The sequence below is a fragment of the Pyxicephalus adspersus genome, chromosome 1, assembly GCF_032062135.1.
Source record: "Pyxicephalus adspersus chromosome 1, UCB_Pads_2.0, whole genome shotgun sequence".
Taxonomy (NCBI): domain Eukaryota; kingdom Metazoa; phylum Chordata; class Amphibia; order Anura; family Pyxicephalidae; genus Pyxicephalus; species Pyxicephalus adspersus.
Genome location: NC_092858.1, coordinates 91,046,477 through 91,067,297, shown reverse-complemented (window position 1 = coordinate 91,067,297; position 20,821 = coordinate 91,046,477). Strand labels below are relative to the sequence as shown.

Sequence of the window (20,821 nt, the reverse complement as noted above, 5' to 3'; positions counted from 1 at the left end):
GAGAAGTGTCTTGCAGGAGGAGGAATGGATGGCTAAGGCCTCTTGCTTGTGTCATAGGAGAATGAATAATTGAATAAATTCTGCAAGTATTTGGTATTAGGGCAGGTGGACATAGATTCTGTGACTGGAGATAAATTAAGTTTCTGTGTCTGTGTGGTAAGAGGATAGATGAATGCTTTCATGTGGAGGAGGAATAAAACACATTACCTAGACCCTGTGATTTTGTGGCAAGAAAATTACAGATATACAATTTACCATGTGTATGTATTTGTATGGATAAAAAAGGATCTGTAATTGGGGGAAAGAAAATGAATGGACAGAGGAGGTTTTGTAAATGGGGTAGTAGGACAGACAGGTGGATAAGTCTGTGTGTAACAGGAGGACAAACAGATAAGGTTCCAGCATGTGTGACAGACAGATGGAGAAAGCCCTGCAAGTGTGTGTGGCAGAAGACCGAATGGATGATTTTGTTGGTTACATTTGTCATACAGCTGAAAGGTACCTTATGCTTACATGCTGCTAAGAACAACTGTCAGCAAGTTTTTTTCCATAAACAATATTGTTCTACTCCAAATAAACAATTTGTACTTCTTTTTACACAAATTACAATGTATGGCAGGCATACAAAATACCTAGTTGTTTAGGATGCCTGTTATATATGTATTCACAATAATTATGTAAATGTAAAGTGTTCTAATTAGGGATTTAATGATTTTAAGTAAGTTTTTTCTTTTCAAGACACAATATCACTATGGCTAAAGAAACACTCAGATAATGGGTTATTTCGGATGGTGAGGTTGACACATTTTTATGTTGATACACAACATAAACAACCTTTAGTTTTGATACACAATAAATATTGAGAGGATTTTTATTTAGTCTGGCACCAAATACATTATGGGAATATGGAGTGATATTGGTTTTATATTGCACATGGCATTTGAAATGAGGAGCACTATTCAATGTTTATTCATATTTATCACTTTAAGGGATTGGAGGAACTGGTTGATAAGGGGTTAATGAACAGAAAGATTATATGGACATAGATATGTGCATATGTATTTGCATCAATTTTACACGTTGGTATATTTATTTATCTTTTGTATATTGGGAGCATTAAGTTTTCTCTGCTGTGGTCCTTGTCTGCCCTAATATACCATTGTAAGAAAGAATGCTATGGTAGTTCGGATGTGATCTTTTGGAGCCATTGCATAGAAGAGTAATGATAAGATAAATGATTATAAATATTATTCATGAATGTTCATATTATTTCTGGATTTATGTAAAATATGTGAAATTTCAAAAGCTGTTTTGGTAAAGATCTCTACGTTCCTGATGAAGCAGACTATGTTCCATGAAACGTGTAAAACATTTATCTAATATCGATAAAATAGAGCTCTAACGCATGATACAATGGCTAATATTTATGTATTTTTTAATAAGTTTATATTTTATGATTTGATACAAAATATTTAGCAGTGAAGCATCAAGTAACTAAACGATTTCCCTATATTAGATCTCTGCAGACATGCATATGCATGATTTACAGTATGGCCATTGGTTAGTCCCCAACCATGGGTTCCTGTGCCAGTGCATCCTCAGTTCCACCAATGCCTTTAAGCTGTATATATGTATTCCTGTTTTATAAGGCGTTTTATTAGAAAGTGCACTCCTTCAGCATCTTAACTCAAGCAATACTAAAGTCTTGGTCAAAGTGGTCATCACTGTACTCTCTCTTCCAATCAGGAAATGTATTCTATTTGTTAAAATCACAGCATGCCCCATTGGGGATGCTGTGTATTGGGATCATAGGAAGCCAGTACACAAATTGATTGCGAAACTATTTTATATACATTTACAAGTTTAATTGGAAACAACTTTTTCTAGTTTTGGATAAAGTGGAGAAGATAACATTTTTTTCTGATGATTGTCATCTGATGATTTTCATCATAATAAAAATATTTTCTTTTACTTCTTATCTCTGTAATGTCTGAGAAATGGGATTTGTGGTTGTCACCAAGCTGAAATCTGTCAGAAAGCCTTTAGCTTTTCATACTTTATCCAAAATAAAACAAAATGTTTTGGCTAGAGCTGGGATTTAATGTTTTTGATGGCAATTTATAGCTGGCACAAGCTGCCCACTTGGCAGCAACAGCCAAGGAGGCTTTTTAGTAATCTTCTTTCTAGGATCAGAGTTCAGCATGAATTCCTCTCTAGGATCTACAGAAAAGTTCTAAATCAGGAGAAAGATGACATGAGTCACTTTTACTACTACTGCCATAAAAGAAGCTCCTGTCCGCATTAGGAGAACTTGAAACAGGTTTATTCGGGAATAAGTAGGGAGGATAAGGGTTAGGAGTGCAGAACCCATTCTTGTGGGGTTCAAACACTTTGCCTTTCTTTCAGTCTTGAAAGGTTGTGCAGGTTTTTCTTCTCTTCTGAATCCATATACTTTGTTCTTTTACTGCACATTGTTAGCTTTTCACCGTGTACATTTAAAGCTGCAACTGGATTTCTGCATAATTCCCCCCAACAGCCAGTCCAATGCTTGCCTAAGGCTATGTATACACATCAGATGATTCTCGTCCAATTATTGTTTCAGAGCTAGTATGGGACGAGAATCTGACGTTTGTACAGCGCTTGTCTGATGTCGTGCATGGATCTGTCCCAGTGGATCCATGAACAATGAACAACCGTAATGGAAGTGAAGGGGAGAGAGCGCAGCGGGGGTGCCGCTTGTTTGTTCTCCCCCTCCCCTCTCCATAGAGCAGAACAGAGCTGTATGTACAAAGCTTGTTAATGCATCTTTCAGTCTTTTGTCGTTGGAAAGGATCATGAAAGATCGACAAAAGTCTAACATGTTTACGTAGCCTAAGGATTGAGGATAGAGGAGCACCATTACACACCCCACCACTTATATTGATGAAGTGGGAGGTGGAAACCAGGGACTGCAAAATATGGGGGTTTAAACTTCAGCTTTAAATATTTGTTGTAATACAAGGGCTCACAATGTGCTTTAACTGGGACTTCAGCAATACTGAAATTCTGCCCATTTTGTAAAATAGGTCAGCAGAAGTTCAATGTCAAAAAGTGTTAAATTACATTTTTCATATCTTACACATGAATAAAAATTAAGATGGATCATTCTAAGTTATCCCACTAAGTGCTTGTGTTATGAATACGATTAAATAGCATGAGTATCTTCATTACATTTTACAGCTGTAAAGAGCTTGTACACTTTTTACAGATACAAACTCTTCTGATGTAGGAACCTGACAACTGGTTGGTGAATCATAGATTTGTAGAATATGCCCTTTTCACAGCATTGCTTCAAGTTTATATAAATCTATCCTTTCACCTTGTGTGTTTTATACGTCATTAAGTGGTGTGAACGTGATATATTTCCATGCCACATTGCTCACTCCCCCTTAACAGTCTTCTTTGATCAAACCATTATCCCAACGCTTTGTCATCCAAAGAACATCTGAATGTGCGGTTTAGATCCCTTTGTATACCCCTGTATTCCATAAACTGGTGTCAGGCTCCATCTGATTGAACAACAATGAGATGTGAATATAAGACAGCTCATCCTAAAACTGATACGGTGACACATAAACAATCAAAACACAGATTTTTATGATAGACTAATTATGCACAGTGTTTGCAGACACACTGCAGGCATCCAGTACAAATTTAAATATCTATTCCTCCTACAAACATGGTGAAAATGATATATAAAAGTATTAGTGAAATAACCGGGTTCTCTGGATTATAAAGTTGGCAGGTATGGTGATTACAAGTTCTTCACGTGTTAGTACTGATCCCTATTTCCCATGTGCCAGAAGCAGCAGGTATTTTCTTTCTGCAAGTTGAGGGGTGGTGAATAGAAACAGTCAGGTCTAGAGACAAGATTTCCCAGCATGTCAGACCTTGTACAAAATTGAACTTGAAAGGATTCTGTTGGGAGGAAAGCATAAATGCTGTTACTGCTGACTTATTGTTATGAAGAGCCTTGCTCTGTAGCTATCACATAGTCTTTCTTCAACAAGTAGTACGTCACCAGCCTTAAACAATCATTTACATATTAGGTGTATAAGAGCACCCAACACAAACTTGTTCCAGGTCAGTGTCTCATTAAAAAGTACAAATACAGGGATGACAGTCTGGGACCATGCAGCTTAAAAACATATAAGCATATATATATCTATATATATAGATATATATATATATATAGCAAAGAAAATGTATACCTGAATCAGCTCTGTGCGTAAGGAAGAATGGGTCATCAGGAAACAAGCAAGTGCATCCAACAAGTCACTTCACTGAGGCACCTTCTGATATGATGCCTTCAATACTTTTATCTCACGAAAGCATTTTTTTTACAACAATCATCCGCAACATCCATCTATAAAATCCACATTTATACACTGTATCTTTCAGTCATTAACTTTCCCTGATAAGGGAAGGATTGCTTTTGATTTAATAAGATATGCAAGGAAGCAGAAGAGTAAGCTATAAGTGCTACTGAAATACATTTGTTTTTCATTTTACTGTGTTAATGTAAAAATACTGTGTACATTTCCGATGTAAGTTGTTTTATCACCAGGCACAAAAGCAGACAGTGGTAGTATTGGAAGACAAATAGTTGTGGAGAGAATAAAGGAGAGATGTGATCACAGCACACGAAAATACAAAATATTTCTAACTTGACCAGGCTAATCACATATCAATTTGACCTAAAGCCAAAACTTTTTATGGCTTGGATATAGTAGTGAATGGTTAAAACCATGCCATGTTTTTCTTGCCATCCATGTCCATTTGGGGAAGTTTCCCCTCCCTTGCAGTCCTATAGATCCAAAGTGGAAAATCCTCTCGTCAGATAGTTGTTATCCGTACAACTTAAATCACAAATTTTGAATCTTCCCTTACTTTCAGTTCCTACGGCAGTGATCAGGACTCTCCAACAGAGGCAAAGGCATAATCTAGCTCATACCCACATTATCCAAACCACAACAAAGTATGGGCTGTAGATACACCTAAAAAATGTTTTTTTCCATAACAAATTCAGAAATAAAACACATACATAACCACTATCCATTTACTTTAAGCTGATTTCAGAAAGCATCTGACTTAAGTAGAATTGCGAGATTACACTGCAACAGATGTGGTTACTTTAGTTAGTGTTATCCACTGTCTGACCACTATGCCAGGGGATTATGTTCTGAAAAAGACACTTGTGAAAAATGCTGTGCTGCAACTTTATGCCTAAACTCGCGTCTCACTAAAAAAACACTTTTAGTCTTTTAGAACAGGACCAATGGTTCACTGTCACAAAATACTGCAATACCATTTGCATGGGGCTTTATTTTTAAAACAGGGAATCTGACATTCCCTCAAACATTCCCTTGTTGGAATCTTCCAGGTCCATGTGTTTTAATGGCAATAGCTCATTTGCACCAGGGAATGTTTGTGGGAATGTCAGATTACCTGTTTTATGAATAGAGCCCATGGTGATGTAACTGCCTGAAATGTACATTATGCGGCCATTTAACATCATGTTGACATATAAAACTAGATGAAGAATCCAAACAAGTCCTGATTTATGATTGATGACATTTTATAGTTTATACCACCTAATAGGTAAGCGTACATGGCTTGTTGCATTTACATTACCAATAGCAAAACTTCTCTAGTACAATGGAGTACCTTTTACAAAATATTCCTGTTTGTCCATAGTTGCACGAGAGCTTTTACATTATAAACTAGTACTATTAATATATGTTGGGCTGGTGGCCTTGAAATACGTTACCATTCTGACATGGATCAAAGTGAGACCCCCAGTCAGTACATAAAATACGTACCTGCTCCCTAGTCAATATTGAAGATACAAATAGTGATGCCTTCCCCGGTAGTAGGCAGTCAGTGTGAGTACACCTGTGCCTGGCTTAAACTGTCCACCTCCTCTAACTGCTTTTAATGCAGTTTTTAAAGATCATAACACAAACTAGAAGCGAGTTTCATTTGGTTTCTTACAGCTCAGAAACACCTGCTGGTTGTTTAAATAGAAGGCTGACAGGCTGCCATAATTCAGGTGCAATAGAAAGTAATAGGGAAAGATAAGACTGCAATGCCTGGGTTTCAAATTCGGAATTGTAATTTATTTACAATGCCTTTAGATGCAGAGATGAATGATGGCATGCCTAAAAGTGATGTTACTGCTGGTATAAAATACATAACTACTTTAGTGTGCATGTTCTGGTTATAGGTTCACTTTAAAATCAAAGTAGCAATTTAAACCATTCTGTCAATAGCTATTGTTATACTGGAAATGCCAATGCAACCATCAGAAAGCCAAAGCAGTTAATTTATATAATTTACTAGACTGATCTTTATGATGCTTTTATTGAACTTTAACAGAACTGTAGCCTCTTGTTACAAGGCTCTGTGCTGTGAAGCCTTCTCCTCCATAAATTATAGAAGATTGTATTGAGAACAAGGGGACCTGCTTCCTTACATTATTCAGCGGTATTATTAGGGCTGTCATATGGAATAAAGGACAAACAAGAATGACAAAAGAAAGAAATAAAACACAGAGGTTTGAAATATATATGCATATATCACATATATATGCCAACAGGTTTTCTAGCAACCAATCAGCTTCCCTGAGACACGTCTGCAGAGCAAATCTGTAAAAAAAGACAAAGATTCCCACTGGTTGCTATGAGAAGTCTAATTTTCCTGTAGACACAATTTACATACCGAAGCCTTAAAGTTTTAACTCTGGAATGGAGAATACTAATAATAAAAGCAGACTGATTTTGATTGGTTGTAAAAAAAAAAAGCACATTATTTCTTATGGCACTAGCTTTATAAATGACCCTAGATGCGATTTTGCATACATCTTCTTACCCTTTATTGCTGCTAGCCTTGTTGTGTCACATTTTACACATGAAAAATTCTCACAGGTCAAAAACAAAAGCTGCACCATTTTATCATGTTGTCAGTACTATTTATATATTCATATGAATACTGCACATCTGCCGGGTTGGCATGCTGAAATGATCACCCTGACAGTCATATTATCTACAAAAGGAGTAATGGTAAGAAAGGTATTCCGCAATCAGTCATGGTGTCACACAAAGAGAGAAGGATGCTTACCACAGGCACACAATCTGATCAATACTAATATCTGACATTACAATAAAGATACATTTCTCTATAAATAAATGTGTAACATATTTATGTGATATATTTATTTTTATTTTGTAAACCTGATGCGGGATGTGACAGTCTGGCACCTCCTGTCTTTTCTATGTGCCATGTCATGTGATCTGGGCATTGCTGCAGTTTACATATCAGTATTCAGTATGCACAGCGTATGTACTTCCTGAGCCTACCTGTCTATAGATGGAAGAGTGAACATGATAGAGAACACCTTGTTTTATAAATAATGATAAATATCATGCAGGTTGTCCTGCAGCTCACCTAGGAGCACACAAGCTGCCCTGGGGAAGAACATAGTTATCAAAAAATATAAATATATATATAAGTAGGCCATGAACAAGGCGACAGGTTTTATCATAATTCTAAGCAATAGTGCAACATAGTAATTTAAACCGTACCATATAGAAAAAACGATTTAGAAAAACAATGGATTAGGAAGAATGCAAGAACAGGAGGTATAATTAATTTCTCCAGCATTGTACTAAGAATCAATAACATTGAGCAAGTCAATGTTCTATTGATAGGAAGTTACTGTGAGACCAATTATACCAACATCTTACAAGATATGGGGGATTAGACGGAGGATGAAGGTTAGGGGCCGTTCATTGATCTGGCTGCAAAGTGGCCCCCGGTAGTTACCACAGACACAAGAAGCACTCTTTCATTTGACTCGCACCTCTGAGCAAAAAAAATCTGCAGTTTAATAAAACCAGAATAAAAACATCACATGCACATAGGAACATATACGTATCTCAGGCAAATATATAGCATTATATTATCGGTGAACACAATCAACTCCGTTCAACATACATAACAATAACAATATATTAACACCGGGATTGGTGATATGGGGAATGAAGTTTATAATACACCCTTCTTACTAAAACTTTACATTTCAGGGTATTAGCTTCTCATCATAGGCGGCAAATAAAGACTGCTAGCAAAACATGGAAGGAATGATTTTATTATGTTTATGTTTATTAAGTTATGGATGGATGGAGAGGTGGATGGGTGGATGGTTGGATGGGCAGATAGGGGGATATGGAGAGAGTGATGGTGATAGAAGAGTAGATAGATATGTATGGGCACATAGATAGATGTAGATAGATAGATAGATAGATAGATAGGGATGGATGGATGGACAGATAGATAGGGATGGATGGATAGATAGATAGACAGGTAGATGTGATTATAGAAACCACGCAGATGATAGCAATGGACAGACAGACAGCAGATGAGATATGATGAGGGGCACCTGGTGTTGCACAGGACAGAACAACACAGTGCCATGGCATATGACAGGCACACTTCTTACCAGCTGCCAAGCAGAGTCCTGGTGCCAGGGAGGCGTGGAGAAGAACTGACTGAAGAAAAAGGCGAAGATATCCCCCAAGTTTGCCTGCTTCCCTCCCTTTCCCCAGCGAGCAGATGTAGGGCTGCTGTGTGCATGGAAGGAGGGGTGCAGCATGGAGCAGAGCCGGTCACTGGCAGCACCGGGACAGATGTAGGAGATGAAGGAGAGACAAAAGAGATGGAGACGGGTGGAGAGGAGAGGGGCAGAGACGGAACACAAGACGCTTTTAATCTTAAAGGGTTTCTGGAGAGATACTGAGGGAGCGGTTGCAAGATTGGTTGCTAAAGCGTCTCCATGGCAACCGCACTGACCCACTTCTGCGGTAGCCAGAAGCTTGGCTCGAGATGCCTCATTAACAGCTTCGCTGCTAGAGCCGCCCTCAGCATGGCCATGGCAGCCGGCGCCGCACGGGTTAATAGGGTGACCGGCCTTAATTTGTAATGGGCTCCCTCGGCACTTGTTTCATTAAGCAGGGCTTACAACTTCACACAAAGGGGGAATAGTGAGGGGTGGCTGCTCATTACCCCTTTCTTATAACATTCACCCGCATGTCAGTGTTATTACAGACTGCATGCTGTATGATAAGTATATGCTAAACCTTCATCCACTGCCCAGTATGTTTGGGATCTCAACCAATAGTTCTTTGCAATATTTCTTACCTGTAAATTCTGCAACATTCCCTATTGTAGGTTGACAACCTGAAGCTAATACCTGACAATTATTGGCAGCGTTGTCAGCCTGCCATGCCAGCTCCTTTAGTTGGCTTAACATTCTCTCCCCAGTTGCTGCTATCTATTCACACCCAAACCCTATAATCACCAAAACCTTTGCCACCCCCTGGTCCATCTGATCCCCAATCTCATCTACCCCAAACTCCTGCATTCCACAGCAATCCCTTCTAAATCTGATCTTTGCTATCTCCAACTTCATCAACCCCTGCTACACCCATCCCTATTTATTCCCAACTGCAGCTATCTCCAAGCCCTGCTCAGTTGTGTTGTGTCTATCAAAACAGCCTTACTCTATTCTTGGTTAGGTAGCACCTGAAGATAACACTATTTCATCTCTGACTCATATCTGTACTTTCCCAAATATCAAACTCCATCTACAATTGGTAAAACAACCCTGCACTCTGCTCAGCACCACATGATCCTAAAAAATGTTCCATTCTTCTCAGCACCACAGACAGGTTCTTACTTTACACTGAAAAGAACACGCACCCCACAGATAACCACAAGCATAATGTCCTTGGGATGATCACCACTCTACATCCCTGAAGATAGTATATCCTCTCAAATCCCGCTTAGCACAAAAGAGTCCCTGGAAATACTTACTCCATCTAATTAAAGCTACCTAGCACAGTACAGGAGAAAACAGCTAACGCATTCGGAGACTGGAAGCAATTCCCATTCATCAGTGTGAGTTAAGTGTTCACTGAAAGACAAAAGTGTTAAGAGCCTCCATTTAAAGGCAAAAAATCCTACAAGTCAGTGAACAACTTTTGTCATTAGCAGACTATTATAAAATTTATCTTCCAGTGAACACAGAATCCATTTCTTCTTACACAACACATGCGGCCCTGATAAAGAGGGATTGTTCTTAAAGCTCAAAACTTTTTGGTTATTTTGCCCCATATCATTTAGTTGTATGGATCGGCACCTACAAATCCCTTGTGTACAACACATCATTTTACATTCAACACACGTTTCTAGGTGTGTTGGATGCCTGGGCCCCCCACTGCACTGAATAGTTTATTTCACTGACCCATATGTCACTAATGTGTCTTGAAGTGATGGTGGATAGAAAACAGCCTTGCTGCAGGGGATGCAGGCATCTAACAATGAGCACTGAGTCAAAAAAAGTGTGTACATTTTTAATTACCCATGATACCAAGGCGATATATTTTTCCTGATACTCTTCAGTAATAAATAGCCTTTTTGACTATTTAAAAAAAAAAAAACTTATCTTTTATTACACAATGATTTAAAGGCAAAAAAATGAATAAAAACAACAAATATTATATGTTATACCTAATCATTATTAAAAATAATAATATTAATAAATGTATTGTTATAAAATTATACAAAATAGACTTACCGAATTTACAGATCACCCATTTACTAAATTTATTTTTCTGGTACATAGCATAGGGAAGTTATTTACATAGGGAAAATGGCATAACAAAAATTCCAGATTAGTACAAACAAAAACGTAAAGCAAATTTGTATATTACAGTTATAAAAAACTGGCAAATTTTAATTTTTACAGTAACAAGAAAGAAAATGAATAATCATCCAATGCTGATCATACAAGCAGTCTACTAGAGCAAAATCAGCAAGGAACACTGTTTATCATTTTTAATTTTTGTTTTTGTTTTTTTTAGCATATATTATATATGAACAAGTCTACAAACAGGAGAAAATAGGAATAAACATACAACAGTTAGCAATGAAACCCATCAAATAAGATTACTCCCTGCAAGCTCTCCCCCATACAAATAAATATATGTATTATCTCAACACCATTCATGAAAGTTACCCCATGCAATTTGTAGCAAATGAGATCAGCCAAAGGTCACATATATGCAGCAAAAAAAAGGCCAGACATAAACCACAGGACTATAGGAAAAAATTCTCAATATCGGGCTCATCCTATTAAAGTACATCTAATGCTCCCAGAGTACCCAGAAATATCTTGTATTAGAGCACTCCATGTGTCGAAACATCTGCATAATCATTATGTTTTGTTTTTGCTTGTTAAAGCCACTGCTTGTCTAAATAGGTGTAAAACCCTAATTGCTTGCAATTATTACTCTCCAGTTTTTCATTTACTGTTTTAAAATTGATCAAGACCTGATTAGCATTCAAAGCTGAGTGATATTTACAGGAAGATATACTGCTTAGCTTACTGGCATATGATGCATCAAGCCATTTGACCATTATTGGGTCACTGCTTAGCTTAGGCGGGGGAATGGAAATATTTCAATCTACTGTTAAGCTGCGTACACACTTCCAATTTTTATCGTTGGAAATGAACGACCGATTGGCCAAAAATCGTTCGTAAAAAAAGTAACCAACGACACCGACGAACGAGGATAGTCGTTGGAAATGAACGACCGGACCGGCGGATCGGATTGGACGACGATCGTTGACCATCTATCGTGTGTACGGTCGTTCAGTGATCGTCCATGGTCTGAGCATGCGCGATGAACGAACGTTCGCTCACTTCCTGTGGTGCACGTCACTTCCTGTATCGTTCAAACGATCGCATCTATCGTGTGTACAATATCTTTGAACGATCGTGTCGTTATCTGTATGTACAGGATCGGTGCCATACGATCGTTGGCAGATATCGTGCAGGATTGTTCGCCGTTCGTTTACCAACGATAAAAATTGGAAGTGTGTACGCAGCTTTACACTGTGCAACAAGTGATCCTTCTGATAAATGCCATTTCTTTTTTTTTTTTTTTTTATAACATTTTTTATTTCAAAGTTTTCATAAGTCAAACATAAGTAACAGCATTTTCAACAGGGTTGTGATGACAATAAAAAAGAATAATAACAGTAAGATCACAATGGCAACACTAAGACTTATTGATTACATGACAAAACAGTTAACATTACGGGGCAAGAAGTTGTACATAAAAAATGAAGTAGGTCAATGTACATTTGTAGAACAAGGAGTACACAATTAACTTGCATCTAATAACATAATATCTTTACGCTTAAGAACATATATATAGTGCCTATACTCTGGGGATTCAAGAAATTCTTTCCAGTAAAACTAGGTGGTCTCAAATTTCTTGCCCCTGGTCATGGATGCTACTGTGTATTTTCTTTAACTGTTAAATTTAATGGCATCAAATAGTTTGACTTTGATAGCTATCATTTCCTGTTTGGTCTTAGATTCAAATGAAAAAAGAAACATAATGAGTGAGAAAAAGCAAACAAATATTTTGCATTTTTTTAGTAATACCAAAGATAATGCAACTAATGATAATATTAACAATAGTAATACTTCACTTAACTGTGAGCTGATCAATGAATCAGAGCCTCCACAGTCCTTAAGAGGCACCATTATGAAGATCATTATTTTACAAATGTATTTATCTTTTTAAAAAATTCATAATATTGGTCGACGGGATTTAGAATTATGAATTTAGTGGTCCGTGAGGTCTGAAAGGTTGGTGACCGCTGATTTAGAACATAGATGCAATAGTTCATGACACATTCTGAGCATTATGCACAACTCACATATATAAAGTAATTCAATCTATATAATACAGAATATAGATAAACAGTTATAGAATAACCAATGCAACACATGATTATATCTAATCTTTATAGATATTATATTATAATATTACATTATAACAATTTAAATAAATTGCTCTTCTTTTACAGTTTTCTCTTACCCGTGGGGTAATATTAATGCAGGCTGACTAAAATGGTTTACTATCACTTATTGTATGTTTCTAATATAACAGAACATGGTTATTATGCACAAAGAGGTATCATACAAGATTGCATACATATATATATGACTTTCTAGTCGAAAATTATGTTGGAGAATCCTATAGGTAATATTGCAACTGAGAAGTTTCCCTTGAGGTCCTATGTGCCTGGAAATGGCTAAGCATGCTGTTTTGGACTGCGCATCTGAAAGAGGTCGTAGTGAACAAACATGGTGGTTAGTGGATTGTTTAGTAGTTGGTCACTTAGTAGTATGTGGTTTAGTGATCAGGCACAGCAGATCACCAAACATTTGTGTTGATGCTGATCCTTACACCAAGGATGATCATCAACAAGGCATATCTAGCAAGAGAAATCTAACATCTGTACAGAGCTTTTGTGAATGAACAAGACTTAGCAAGACGAGTTAGCCATCCCAGATCAAACATATGCCCTTGTGTTGCCTTATTTCTTAAGGAGGATTAAGAAACAACATGAACTTATGTCCTCATTAGTGTCTCTACAGATCAATATCCTATTCCCGTGCTGGGATCAAATCATTATTTGGCATGTACACGGAGTGGAGAAAGTCCTGTCCTACACTCTGTAACACTGTTGTTGTACATTGGTTTTACCAAAAATCACAAAATAAAACTGGATGGGGTTTGGAAAGCATATACAACATCCCCACCAGCCTGGACTCATTGATCTACTTAGCATGCTCATATTTTATTAGTGTTGGGAAAATAAATAATGCACTGAAACAGCATTACAGAGTATAGAAAACAGAACACCACTCCGGATAGCAGGTTCTTCAACCAGTCCACACAGAATCACATATATACCTTTCATAGGGATAAATAATTGTAATAATTCACAGAGTCATTTTAAATCACTAAACCAATACATGAAATAAAAAAGACATTTGTAACTAGTTGCAATTACATATTAAATCTTTTGAAATATTATCTGTATACATCCATATTCTCATCTGATTTTTGGTCCTGTTTACCTTCTAGATGCCTGGCGGTAATGCTGACCCAGTAACATCAATTTTATGTAGTTGACCCAAGTCAAATACACAGATCAAGACCTTAGACTGTACTTACTGCATAATTGGGGAGAACATACAAACTCCATGCAGATAGTGTCCTGGCAGAGATTCAGTGTGTCAGTGGGCCAATATCTGGGTCTGGCATTTCCCTATCTCTTGTTCCCTGACTGTAAATCGATGCCATGTCCATTGCATTTTATCCTTATCTTTCAAATTCAATACAACAGCAGCACTGCTCAGAACCTCGGTCACAGTATGTTTCCATTTTTAATTTTTTTTTCTTAGCATTTTCCCCAACATATCAGACATTTGTTGTGTCAGTACTGCCTACAATCCTCAATAATAGTATTTTATCAATACCTTTTTTATTCTTACTCATCCTTATAAACTAGCAGTGTATATTAGCAATATCCTGCAACAGTTTGACATTTGTAACCCTATTTTTTAAACATTTCTCTTTACATGTTTTACTGGCTCAGAAGGAGAAAATAGTTGACAGGGTCAAGGTTATAGTTTAGGTTTAGGGTCAACATAGGAAAACCTGGGGAACCGGAGATACCTGTTGGTCCTCTGTGTCCATAGCTCTAAAAATATATTTATTTTAGTATGCTCAGAAATAGAGATTTTTATTCTTTTATATTAGTGTGTGTGTGGGGGGGGGGGGGTGTCTGTAATATACCGTACCTTGGTCAGATGGAAAAACAATTCACTAACCTCCCCTATTAATACCAAACCACCTTCAAGCTGCTGTCGGGTATGAAATGTATAAAGTATTAAGGGGCTTTATGCTTTACATTTTATTTCCTGAATACAATTTTTTTTCATTGAACTCCAGCAGATATTTTAGCACACAATGAAAAAAAAAATATTTTTCCTGCTGTGTCTCTTGATGAAATTACAAGAATCTCCCCACTACTAAACGAATACAATATTACATTTTAGAATATTAAACAAATACAGAACAATTTGTTCCCTGGAGTAGCAGGATAAGAAATAAAGTCATTGCTGGTTGATTGCTGTATTTGTCCAGAAGTTCTTTTTTCTGTAAGAGAAAACCAACTTTTGCATGTTACCTGATTTTGTTTTCTTTTTTGTCTATACATATAAATACACAATTGAAACCTTTTTTATATTTGGTAAAATGCAAAAAAAAATGTGCAGAAAAAATGTTGATCAAATTTACTGTGTTTTTTTTCAAACAGCCCCTCCTGTTCTTTTCTTGGCCTACAGAATGATTAATCTTTACGTTGTAATGATGGGTGAGTAGTATTACATTCAGAGGGCTAACTCCACTTACTCTGCAATCTTTCTGAATGCTGTTGGTTCATTCATGGATTTAGGAGTGCATTTCTGGTACATTAACAGGTCTTTTTCTGTTTTTGATTAGTCTTTAAACACAGTATAGCGTTTTTTGTATAGCAAAGATGTACAGCATATGTGTTTAATTGCCTAGTGTTAAGCAAGCTGCAAATAAGGAAGGTCAGCAAACTGCAAGGATGTTGATGGAGGAGGTGTTGGGAATGCCCATCAATGACTTTCATCTTAACTGATATGTCAGTCTAAAAATCATATGCTCACAATAAATGATTAAGTCATTAAGATTCACATTGGGGGTTAGTGACATTTATAAATGCAGTGGCCTTGTGCAGTTACTAACTAAACCCCTAAGAGAATTTTAAAAACATGAATACTTACCAGTAGGTAGTATATTATTCAATGTAAAATCAGCAACATACAACACTGAGACATATACCATAGGGAAGGTGCACCCTGCAATATGAGTTTCTGTGTCTCTAATACAGGAAGGCTGTTTCCTAGATTAATAGGATTTGTAATTATCAGAGCTGCTGATGAGAGGAGGATATGGTGATGAAGGAGAACCAGCAACATATGCTTAGGTCTAAACAAACAGCTCGGAAGAAGAAGCAGATGGACTGGTGGGATCCTGTATCTGGCATCCACCAGACATCAGTCTGTCCGGGCAGAGATCCAGGAATCAGTACATCAGCCATGCTATGGACTCACAGTGATTCCACAGAAGACCTGGGAATCTAAGGTGTGGCAGATAAAAGCACTCTAACACATAAAAAGAGTGCACTGGTGGGATGTAATACATCTTGACATTGCAGCCACTTTAATGAAAAATGAGTACAGCCCGGTTACATAGAATAATAATCTAACATGGCCCGCATAAGGTACCATAGATGTAGCATGGGTGGTACATGATTGCTTGCTGTTTTTAAGACAGTGTTTAAGGACCACGCCAGATTAATATGCTAGTTGTAAATGTGTTTCTGTCTATCTCACACCTCCCTTCTAGCTTTAATAGGATCCAGACTGCTAAATAATTCACTTAGTTATTGATTCAGAGCTGTACAATTTGGTGTTGTGGCCAAGCTCTCTACATTAAATTGGAGGGTCCCACTGGTATTGCGCATTTTATTGCTGCATTGTACCAGGCAGACCTGTACTTTATAGCAGAGGAGGAGGGAGACTTATGCAGCCATTCGGCAATGCATACAGCACAACATGCACATAGTCTTCTGACCAAACCAGATGCTATACATTTTAATAAATACATAACAAGGTCTAAAGAAAAAGAATACTGTGTTTTATTATAACTAGACTTGCCCAATTTAAGGCACGTATTCAAAGTCAGTATGAGATGCCATAGCAGTTCTTATTTTTCAAGTGGTACAGTTATAGAGGAACAGCTTGTGAACTGTATCTGGGAACATATTCTGAATTATTTGGATAAGCCGTAAAGGAGATAACAGGGATTTAAAAATAACATGACTGCAAAATTCTGTTTCTGTAAATGAACAAGGTACATTTGAGCACTCATATTCCTTTCCATCTGATGTTATTCAGTCTGATTTTATACCTTACAAATAGCTATGTTCATGAAAGAATAAATAGATCTCAGAGTAGTATGATACTTTGTCAGGAGCAGCACGCTTTGGAAATTCTCATGTGTAGTCAAGTATATGCCTATTTCCATATGGGATGTGATGGAATGGTTGGTAAGAATAAATCATTCAACTTAACCCACTTGTTGGATATCAAACTTTTTACATGGCCAGAAAAGATGAATTTTAGACTGACATAAAAACACCAATGTGGTTATGTGATTACAAATAAAAAGTTTATTATATTATTTAAATTTGGAAAAACATATATTTGGTTTTGCAAATATTATAAATATTAGCTGGAATTGTCCAAATAGTAATCAGTTTCCTGATATTGTATATACAGCAGCAGAACTGGAACAACAAATTTCAGCTATAGGACCCAGTTAGGCAGAGTAAAAGTAGGAGAGAGCAGATTGAGCATTGAGATTACTCCGCTGGTTTGCAGATGTTGCTTTTCTTTCAGTTTAGATAATTACGGTATGTATTGGTCTAATGCACCAGACTAAACTGTGACAAGGCATCCAGCTTGCAATGTAGAGCCCAGCTTTATTCCGGGCACTGCAGTATGTTATGGTAAAAAAATAAAGTTAAGTAAACTTTAAAAATAAAGTTTTTTTTTTTTTTAACAAGGTATTTTAAGGTATAACCACAGACAACTAAATACACAACTGAATGCTTACAGGCCAACTGGCAAAACATTTGTAACGGTGATCATTTAGTTCTAGAATCTCCTGCCAGACTCCATAGCTGGGATGTAACCATTGCCTTTTTTCTATTGTAACCAAATCAATACAGCTTGGACAGTGCTATGAATGTATAGTAAAAGTGGATTTCTCCCTGTATAAGTGCTTTTTTTTAAATTGTTGAAGTATCCAGATGGAAGATATTCACAAAAACATATTGCAGTGCTTCACGCTTCCATAGGTAAATATAATAGAGTGATAAGTGATAAAACGTTCAAAATGTCTTCATCAAGATCCTATAATAACAATCCACACACAAAACCATAGTGGTCACATCTAACTCCTCTGTAAGTTCCCCACCACCAATAAGTGCACATCGGTATATCGATATAATTTTGCAGGGATTATAGGTGCACTGGTGTTTATTCCAGCATCCCTGGGCAAGGCAACAAGCCCGATGAACCATGGCTCTCATTGTTATTTTGGAGTTTCCACCAACTGATATGTATTAATAATAAAGTATTTTTACACATAAGGTGTCAGGTTTTTAAGCTGGACTATTGGAGTTTTTTAAACTTTGAATTAAAAGCATTTTTACATTGTCACACTCTTTTTCTCTCATCTGTGCTGTGTGTTTAGGCTAGCCACAAGTTTCCCCAAGGAGAGATGTGGTGGCCTGATCAAGGTGTGCATATGAAGAAGAAAGAGCCAGCCTTGTTGAACCCAGAGCCCTGAATTCCCAATAGTGAGACTATGAGCTGTGCTGGAAATCAGAAACTACACTGCTACAATACAGTGGAATCGCTGCTATAAGCGGTAGCTGGAAATGCTGTATAATATTTATATGAATTGTTGCATTGTTTAACAAATGTCACAGCTACTAAGGTTTCCATCAATAAGATTTATAGAATTCATTGCCATTATACATGCTTTTTGAGGTTTTGGAAATTATATCTAGTTTTAGGATTGAATAGATTGCTATATAAAATACATTTAAGTACATTTTATAAATGAATAACTATATAAAACTAGGTATGATGTTCTTTGATATCCACCTACTCCTATACCTTAGAGTCAAGAGTGTAATAGCAAGTATTACAAAAGTTATGGGGTTCTGCACAACAGGAATTCAATGCAGCTAAGTCACTTAATAACATATTCAGGTAACACGTGTATATTGAAAAAATGTAGTTAAGGATAAATGTGTTTTTTTTAATTATCTTGTAAACCAGATTGTCATAAAAGAGATTAATGCATTTTAATGTTAGTTACTGTCAGGGAAGGACTGGAAATGTTTGATCTAATGAGCAAAAACAACCAATTTTACGATAGAGACACTTTCCTGTAGGCTAAAGAAAGTGTACCACTCTGAGTGTGCTACAGTAATCAGCGGCTAGGAAAGGGGGATTTTAAATCCTTAACCCAGATACAGCTAGTGGCCTGGTGAATAATGGAGTGATTGTTCCTAGGCAGGCTGCATTTGCATGCAAACTATCCCTGGTAGCTGCTGGGCCCTAAAAAATTAAAGGACTGAGATCCAATAAATTAAATGGCCAGGCACAGTAGGGATGGGGAGGAAAGGATGGGATGATGCTGGATGTTTAAAGGTAAGCTAGAGCTGACTTGCTGCAGCTTCAAATGCACAATGTCCAGATCTGACTGAGGTCTGAATAGGGGATACTTTCTATTTGGGGCCAACATACATTCATTGTGCTGGCTCAGGAATCAAATTCCATGATCATTTGAAAGTAGCCATCGGTAGTACACAGGAATCATCTGCAAAGAGGCTGCAGTAACCAAGCTGTTCTATGATGCTACAAAGAGAAAAAAGCATGCATTTATTTTAAAAAAGGTGTTTGTGTTATAATACACATTACTGTGAAAATGAAATTCTATTCATTAAGGTTTTACATCTACTTAAACGTTCCAGTATCTACTAAAAGCTGAAATATCAGATATTAGTATTAATAAACTACAATAGATTTCTGTGCCATGTTTCATAAAAGCCCTACATTACCCAATCTGCAACAATCATTACTGCAATTAAATTGGGTCCAAAATGCAGTCTGACATTTGTTATATTCTCTCAGCACATATAAATTGATATTCTTTTAGTAATGATCTGGGGAAACAGACAGACAAACATGAAGCTTATTGCAAAACCCAGCCAAAGACAACGGGAGAATGCTTTTGTGTCTGCCTGGCTTTCTTACAAATTCATTCTCTTGTATAAATTACCTGCATCAGAGATCATTGTTTTCTGCAAAGATAACACCTCTAGATTACACAAAAGAACAGATGTGACTTGAATATTATTTGTGCATCTACAAAACTATGGAAACATTCTTTAAATAGGCAATGCATAATACACAAGTTTTGCTGTCTGTAGACAATATTACGAGAAAGTAAAACAAATAATTATGATGCAATGAAAACAATAAAATAAGCAAGTCATATGCTAATAGCCTAGCCTTGTAATGAAAGAATAACTTTACAGACCAGGTAAAGGAAACCTAAACACTAGTAATACACAGGATGCCATTGCTGAATTCTTTGATAATTCTAATTGCCTGGCTGTTAGGGTAATCCTAAAGCTTTGGTATTTTAAAATAATTGATTTTAATAAACTACTAAGATATGGTGCTCAAGTTTCCTTTTAATTCAAAAGTTTTATGCTTGTTCTGAATCGTGATTATAAAATGATCCTGGGCAAAAATAGTAAAAATTTAGAAGTAAATCAGCACTTGTGGTCTTACATTGCTAGAATTATATCCAGTCTTCATTTTAAGTATTTTCATGAATGGCAATAAAGCAAGAAGTGGAAGCTATAGAGTAACAGTCTTGCTTCCTACAAATACATACAGTATAAAGGTTCCAAACTGCCTTCTAAACTTTAAAAGCCTAAAAGGAAGCGGTTTCCCCTTTTTTTTTGTTTTTATCGAGTTATTACCCTGCCTGGTGAGAGGGCTGTAGGTCATCAAAACTTTGCAACCTGCAATACTGTCTGAACCTAAGAGACTTTTGTGATTATGTTATTTCACTTGTACTATGTCAAGAAATTTCAATTGCTTATATATTTAATTTACTCGGGGACATTGCAAATATATCTAAAATGAACAGCGCCAGGCAATTGTAGATCTTTT

The 20,821-nt window shown here is 36.7% G+C and overlaps 1 protein-coding gene across 1 annotated transcript in view; it reads right to left on the bottom strand.

Annotated features, from left to right (window-relative positions):
- The window catches only part of RIMS3 (regulating synaptic membrane exocytosis 3), a 58,418-nt gene extending 49,564 nt beyond the window's left edge, over window positions 1-8,854 (bottom strand). The window contains exon 1 of the mRNA XM_072418810.1: window positions 8,540-8,854. The gene's annotated coding sequence lies outside the window, so the exon portion shown is untranslated. The remainder of the gene's footprint in view (window positions 1-8,539) is intronic.
- Window positions 8,855-20,821: the final 11,967 nt, after the last annotated feature.